Raw genomic sequence first — 7,777 nt, 5'->3', positions numbered from 1 at the left:
TGTTTCTTTAAGTTCCTCCTGATTTTTTACTGTAGTGTCCTGTAATTCTTCAAGTTTGTTTTTCATCCATTGAAAACATTCAATCATCTTTTTTTAAAATTCTGCATCAGAAAGTTCCATCAGACTTTCTGGCTTCATGAAATTCTTTGCTTCTGTGTCATTTTGGGGGGTAGATATCTTGTTTTGGGCTTGCGTGGTGAGTGAGGTACCCTGCTTCTTTGAAGACATTGAAGTGGAAGAGTTTTTGAAAACAAAGGTGATAGTTGGTTCTAGGTTTGATGTCACTACTTCTCTATCGAGATGTCCAGTACCTCCCTTTTGCTTAAGTTGGTGGGACCAATGTGGTAGGGCCAAACAGCAGTTTGTAGTCAAAATAAACTAAATCTTCAATATTGGACAACATTTTCAAGTGAGGTTGAAAAATGCTATAAATTTGATCTATGTGTTTTTAGTTTCTTGTGTGGTTTTTGTTTTGTTTTGTTTTTGTTTTCTTTAAGTCCTAGCCCGAGGGCTTTAGGCCCGAGAGCTCCAAAGTTCAGAGCTGGCGGCTGGGTCACGGACTGGGGCGGGGAAAGTGATGCGGCACCTGAAGACGTGGGTCAAAGGTGCAGGGGTGGGTCCCAGTTCAAATCCACTCCCTCTGTCCACTGTGTCTGCGCGGCACCCAACTTTGCCAGCCCCAAAGTTCATAGCTGGTGGCAGGGTCGCAGACTGGGGTGGGGGACTATTGATCAGTTTTGGGCCAAAGTCTTAAAGCATTTGCTGACAACTTTAGTTCCTAAAAAAATGAGATTATGGTTTTTTTAAAAAACTAGAAAAAATAGAACATTCTAAGAGTAATGATATTTCAGAAAGAAACTCAAAGACAGATGAAAGGTTCAAGGCTGAGAACCAGCCAGCATCTTCTGACCACATCACCTTGGTAGACCGTGGCCTGTGGAGAATTCAAGTCAAGGGTTCAAGACTGGGCCCCAAAGGCACGGCTTTGAGATTAGCATAAAACAACTGAGAATTCTTTTTTCTCACCTTAGCTTTAAGAATTATCTGTGCTTTTATCAACAGAGAATCCCTAAAATATAATTTTTGAAAAAAAGTACAAAGAACCCACCAGACTTCTTATTCCCTTGTGGGAGTGATAGCAGGGAATGGATGCTGAGTGATAAAGTGGTTTGAGGTTTTTAATGGTTCATAGTATCTACAGGCAGGCCCTTTGTCATGGGCAGAGCCCTCTCATGCCATTTCTAGGCAAAGTTGGCATGTAAATGGCCAATACCCTGTGCTGGTTGGTGTACTGGGCTCCATGTTTTAACTAATTTAATTTTCATAACAACCCTGTAAATAGATTCAGTTAGGCCAGGCTGACAGTGAGATCTAAATAGACTTAATTAAGATCTAGAAGCCTGAGTGTTATGGTCACAAAGCTGGTAAACTGGTTTAGGGTCACATGGTCTCCTCACTCCCTGTGCTGAGTGAGTTGCACAGAGCTCTCCACCCACCACATCTCTGTTTTTAATACACATCTCTGCCTTTGAGACCGTTCCCACTCATATTGACCCTGTAGGACTGAATGGCACTGCCCCAAAGAGTTTTCAAGTCTGTGAAGTTCATATAGGATTAGACTGGGTTTCATAAATAATTTTTTAAGAAAACAAATTTTATAAGACTTTATTAGTCTGTTACAAACTAGAGTCTACCGGTGGCAAGAAGCTGTGTTGCAATACCAAAGGCATGCGGTTCAAGGCCCCTGCAGGAGAAGGATGGACAATCTCCTCCCGTGTGATTTTCTGCCTCTGAAAACCCACTGGAGGGAGGGTCAGCTATGGGTCAGTTCCGACTCTACAGTATACAACAACAACAACCCCTGATTTTAGTTAAACTATCATAGGAAGTTATGGTGGCATCATCCACAGGGCATTACTCAGCTTATCCATCGGAGACCCCTCTGTGACTGATTGAATCCATCAGGAGAAAGATAGGCAGTCTCTTCCTGTGTTATTCACACCCTCAGAAACTCATTGGAGGGTGAGCTATGTGTTGGTTCCAACTAGACAACAATGAACAGTATTGTAAGGTTAAAGTGATACCTCCTCTTATACGGTCTCTTTCATTCTGACATGAGATCACAGAGAGTTATAACTGACTTAAAAACAGCTAACAATAACAACAATCTTTGTGGAAGCAGGCAGGCACCTCTTTCTCCTTCAGTGTAGCTGCTGAGATTAAATGGCTGAGCTTTCATTAGCAGTTGCGTGATAAAACGCTATGTTTAATAGAACTTCGGTTTTTAAGGCAGGGCATTCAGACCCAAGCTGTTGGAAAAGCAACTAATAGGTGTTTAAAAGCTATCTAGAGTCGTAGTCGACGTGATTCTGACAGATGATGACCCTGCATCAAGGTACTCCACAGGGTTTTCAATGAGTTTTTGGAGTTAAATGGTTTTTTTTCTGAGGCACCTCTAGGTGAACTTGAACTAGAACCTATCTATTATCAAGTGACTGCATTAACGATTGGTACCATCCAGGGACTCAAAACAGATGTTTAGGTCTAAAGTTTTCGCAGTTGTGCCCAGAAATCTGATACATGAGTGGCTGGGTGTGGGAAGGAGGATCCAAGATGAGAACAGGACTTTTTATCCTTTTGCTGGTGTGGGATTCAGGGTGGTTGGAGATTATAGCCTTCACAAACTCTACAGAATTGAGTTGTAACATGAAACACGTGGAATTACCACGAATTTGAATCAATTTGTTTGCCATTGCTTTTATTTTCTTTTTCTTAATTTTTGGGAAGTGAAGAGCTCTGTGGTGGCTGTTTTTACCACATAATGAATATTTAATTACTGTAGAAGTCTGTGTGCTTCAAAATCAAATAGTGTCATGAACAAAACAAAAATCAGAAAAAGTGGAAGTTTTTTAGAATTTGCTCTTTTTAAAACCACATTGCCTATTTATAAAACATTTTGTATGATAATAGATGAGAGATGAGGTTTTTTTCCCTTATTTCAATATTCATTCTTTTTCCCTTTTTTTCAACTTTTATTTTACTCTGGTTTCTTTACAAAGTTCATATACATTGTTTTCCACACAGAATCTTTCCCATTTTCTTCACCCCCCATCCATCAAATTGTGTGACCCTATAATTAACACCCCCCTATCCTCAACCTTCTGCTCCCCACCTTCCCCCTTGGATCCTCATACTCATTCTGCAATTATGGTCATATACAATATTTGTCCTGCTGGGACTGAGTTAGTTCACTGTGAATAATGCTCTCCAGTCCCACGTTAGGTAGTGATTTACAAAACCATTGCTCCTGTATGCTGCATAGTATTCCATTGTGTGAATGTACCATAATTTCTCAATCCATTCCATTGTGGCTCGATGTTTGGGCTATTTCTATATTCTTGCTATGGTGAATAATGCTGCTATGAACATTTGTGTACAGATCTCCATTTGTACCTCAGTTCTCATTCTCTCAGGGTATATTCAAAGCAGTGAAATAGCTGGATCATATGGAATTTTCATTTCAGCTCTTTCAGGAAGCACCAAATTGCCTTCCAAAGTGGAAGGAAGTTTTACAATCCCACCAACAATGTATAAGGGTTCCTAGAGAGATGAGATTTTGCAGATATTTTTTGTAATGAAATAATGTACATGCAGCAATCAGGTACTCCTCTTTCTAGGAAGGTGATCTTGAGCCAATGGCCTCATCCTCTTAAGAACAGGCATCACCAGCCCAACATATGTAATAGACTTATTATCTTATTCTTTTTCAATTCCATTTTATTCCAGTGAACTTTGGGTCTCGTAGTGGTAAGAAATTGTGCTGGCAATCCAAACACATGCAGTTGGAATCTACCAGCTGCCCCACAGGAGAAAAATAGGCAATCTCCTTGCATGTAATTTATCACCTCTGAACATCTGCTGGAGGGTCAGCTATGAGTAGATTCGGATTCAATGAAATCAAGTTGAGTTTGTTGTTGTTATTCCTAACAATAAAGAGTCCTGGTGCCATACTGTGTAATGTGTTAATTTACCACTGTGATGGCTTAGTGGTAAGGAGGTGTACTGCCAACCTCAAATCAGAAGGTTTGAATCCCTCAGGTTCTCCTTGGGAGAATGATGGGCAATCTCGTGTGATTTAGTCTCTGAAAACTCACTAATGGGTCAGCTATCAGTCAGCTGTGACTGGATCACCACCACAACAACATCAAAAGGAAAAAGAATTAGATAAAGTTTAAAACTATGGGTAGGTAAAAAGATAACAATTTTCCATGCTAACCAAGTCAGCTCTTCCAATTGTCCCTGGTATTCAGAGCTGCTAACCAAATGTCAGCAGTTTGAACCCACCTGCTGCTCCAGTGGGAGAAGGATGGCAGTCTGTTTAGATAAAGAATCAACCTTGTGAGACAGTTCTACTCTGCTCTGTGGGTTTGCTCTGAGGCTCAAGCAAAGGGTTTGGATTTTTTGTTTGAGTATTCAGAGAAGCAGCTGTTCCATCTCATCAAGACCAGCCACTTGATTCTTTTTAGCAAATTTGATAAGTGAGGAATCCTGTCTTGTTTGACTTTGCTCGCTGGCTCTGCTCAGACTCACTCTCACCTGCCTGCCTTTTGCTCACACTTCTGTCTGGATGACAGTGTCTGGGTGTAGTGTCTGCATGGCCTTTCTTGTCTCCCAAATGATTATTTTTTAAAAGCTTTTTATTAAATCAATGTAACATATGGAGAGAGGTCAATGTGTACATCATGATGAATTATTACAGAATGAACACTCTCAGAAGAAAATACTACCTTCACAGCATCCCAGTGTTCTTCTATATATCCCCTACAAGCAATTCTCTCCCTGAAAGCTTTTAAGTCGATTGCTGTAAAGCTGATTCTAAAAAAAAAAAAAAAGCTGATTCTAGCTCCTAGGGGCCTAATGTACACCAGAGGAGTGCTGTGTCCTAAAGGGTTCCTGAGTGGCGGATTATTTGGAAGTCTAGTGCCAGACATTTTTAAGTACCTCTTTGTGGACTTGAACCTCCAAGTTTTTTGTTAACAAGAGAGCATAATCACCATTTGAGCACCGAGAGACTCCCCAGCCCTCAAAGGTAACTGCTATTCTGACTTCTCTTACCATAATTTAGTTTTGCTTGTTTTTAAAACTTTATAAATGGAGTCATAGTGTACATATTTATATTTTGTACTTGATATTCTGCCTCTGAGATTCATCCATTTGTTGATAGGTGTTCTTGATTTCTCATTGCTTTATGTTCTTGTTAGGTGCTGTCAAGCCAATCACAAAGTATAGTGACCTTTTGAATAATGGGCCCTCATCATCTCTGATATTACTTGAGCCAAGTTTTACAGTCTCTGTGCCAATTCATCTCATTGACGATCTTCCTCTCTTTCACTTTCTAAGCATGATGTCCCTTTCCGAGGACTGGACCGTCCTAATCACTTGCTCAAAGTATGTGAGATGTAATTTCACTATCCTTACCTTTATGAAGCCCTCTCTAAGACAGACTTGCTTGTTTTTCTGTCAGTCTATGGGATAGTCAGCCATCTTCTCCAACTCTCCAACTCAAAGGCATTGATTCTTTTTCTGTCATCTTTATACATTGTCCAATTTACAGATGTGTAGCAAGAAATTGAAAAGACCATGACTTGAATCAGGTGCACCTTAGTCTTTAAACTGACATCATTATTCCTTACCACCTTGGAGTGGTCTTAACAGCAGATTTCCCAAATATGTCTTTTGATTTCTTGACTGCTGGTATAAAAATGTTGATTGTGGAACCAAGTAAGATGAAATAGATGACTTCAAACTTTTCTCCACGTATTGGGATGTTGCATCTGTCATGAGGTCCTATTGTTGTTAGGTACCATCAAGTCAAGTACAACTGATAGTGACCCCATGAACATATTGGAATCCTGTCCAATCTCATGCCATTCTTATCATCTCTGATACACTTGAGCCCATTGCTACAGAGAGTGTATCATATCTTGTTGAAGGTCTTCCTCTCTTACACTGACCTTCCACCCTTCCAAGCATCATGTCTCTCTCCAAGGAATGTGGTTATGTGTTGTCTCATAGCAACTCTAAGTGCAATAGCCCTGAATTCTGTCCTATCCTGAGCCAATCACACTGTATCTGACACACCTCTCTTAAAAACATGATCGAAAGTATATGAAATGAATCCTGAGATGTACTGCTGAGGATTTTTGTTTTCTTGATTTTGAAATGTAATTCATATTGAAATCTTTCATGTTCTGCAGTAAGTGCCTGAAATATTATTCACTTTCTGCAAACAAGGTTCTGTCATCAGTACAGGCAAGATTGCATCTGTTTGTTGAAGTACCTTAATTGGTTTCCCATCAATCCCTGTGAGCTAATTTTTGGCCAATGCCTTCAGTGCAGCTCTAACGTCTTCCTTTGTTACCATTGGCTCTTCATCATATGCTACTTTCTGAAATGGTCCAAAGTTGATAAATTCTGTGTTTTTCTTTGATCTGCTTTTGATGCTTCCTGCATCATTAAAGATTTCAGTGGCTTGAAAAGCTTTGAAATATTATCAGAAATATCAATGGCACAAGGGCATACACAAGTTGTATGCATGATCTGGTAACACTTGAGAAGGTTCTAATCACCCCAAATTAGATCTGTGTAAGAAGAAAACAAGCATTAAGAAAGAGCCATAAACAGCCTAGCAAAGTGTTGAATATAAATCCTCAGCAAAGACTGAAAAATGTAGTTGGTATTAGGATTCCAGCCACTAACTAGCCATCTAATCAAGTAGAGATTTCGGTGGCTCCACATAGAAAAAACTAAAGACTTTACATATAAAACAGTAATGTTTCTATAAGATCTCATGGGAAAGACTATACTTCCAGGGATCATTTCTATAGTTCATTACTAGAGAAATTTCTCTAATCGTGTAGGGCACCAAAACCCACAAGCAGGATATGCAGCGTTCTCTCCTGGGTGTGAAGCTGGCTCTTTGTGTTGCTTCAGTGCAACTGCCATTTGCAATTGATGATCGTTCTGCAGAGGATGCAGTCTGAGTGGCTTTCACTTGAAGAGAAAAAAAAAAGATCACATGGGAGAAATCTATATGAACAAGAAATAGACAAAGATTTTCTAAATAGTGCACAAAATAATCACCAGGGAGTTTTTTTTAAAAAAATTATTTTATGGTTTTTATATTGGATTGCTTACAAAGTTTGTATACATTGTTTCACACTATCCTTCATTTACTTGGTTTCATACTGAAAGACCCTAAACTAGGGCTTTTCCCAGACCGGCGGCGACCCCGAGCAACTCACACCAGATCCACTTGCTGTAATCACAAGAGTCTTTATTGATGAAGCTTCAGGACGACTTTTATCTCACATGAGAGACAGGGAAGTCGACCCTGAGCCTCAAAAAGCAAGGGAATTTATACTAGGTCTAGGGGTTCTTTGGCGTAGAGATAACTCATTGGCTCTTTGGAAAAGGAGAAGTTCAATTTTAGGTCAGGTGCCTGCTGCTGACGTTAGTTAAAATATGGTTTTTGCCAGTAATTGTTTCTTCAGTTTGTGGTCAGCTAGTTCCTGGAACACAAACATTCACACAAGATCAAAGGTATAGGTTCTTACAATACTGATCAAAGGTATAGGTTTTTACAATACAGATCAAAGGTATGGGTTCTTACAATAAAGATCAAAGGTATGGGTTTGAGGACATTATTATTATTTTAAAGTTTCCTTTCATTCCCCACTTCTTTTAGTACAAGGTTCTAATCATAGAACCAAGAATC

The sequence above is a fragment of the Elephantulus edwardii genome, unplaced genomic scaffold (genome assembly GCF_000299155.1).
Source record: "Elephantulus edwardii isolate Elephantulus edwardi_28Jun2011 unplaced genomic scaffold, EleEdw1.0 scaffold00241, whole genome shotgun sequence".
In the NCBI taxonomy this organism is placed as follows: domain Eukaryota; kingdom Metazoa; phylum Chordata; class Mammalia; order Macroscelidea; family Macroscelididae; genus Elephantulus; species Elephantulus edwardii.
This window is presented reverse-complemented; position numbering follows the sequence as displayed.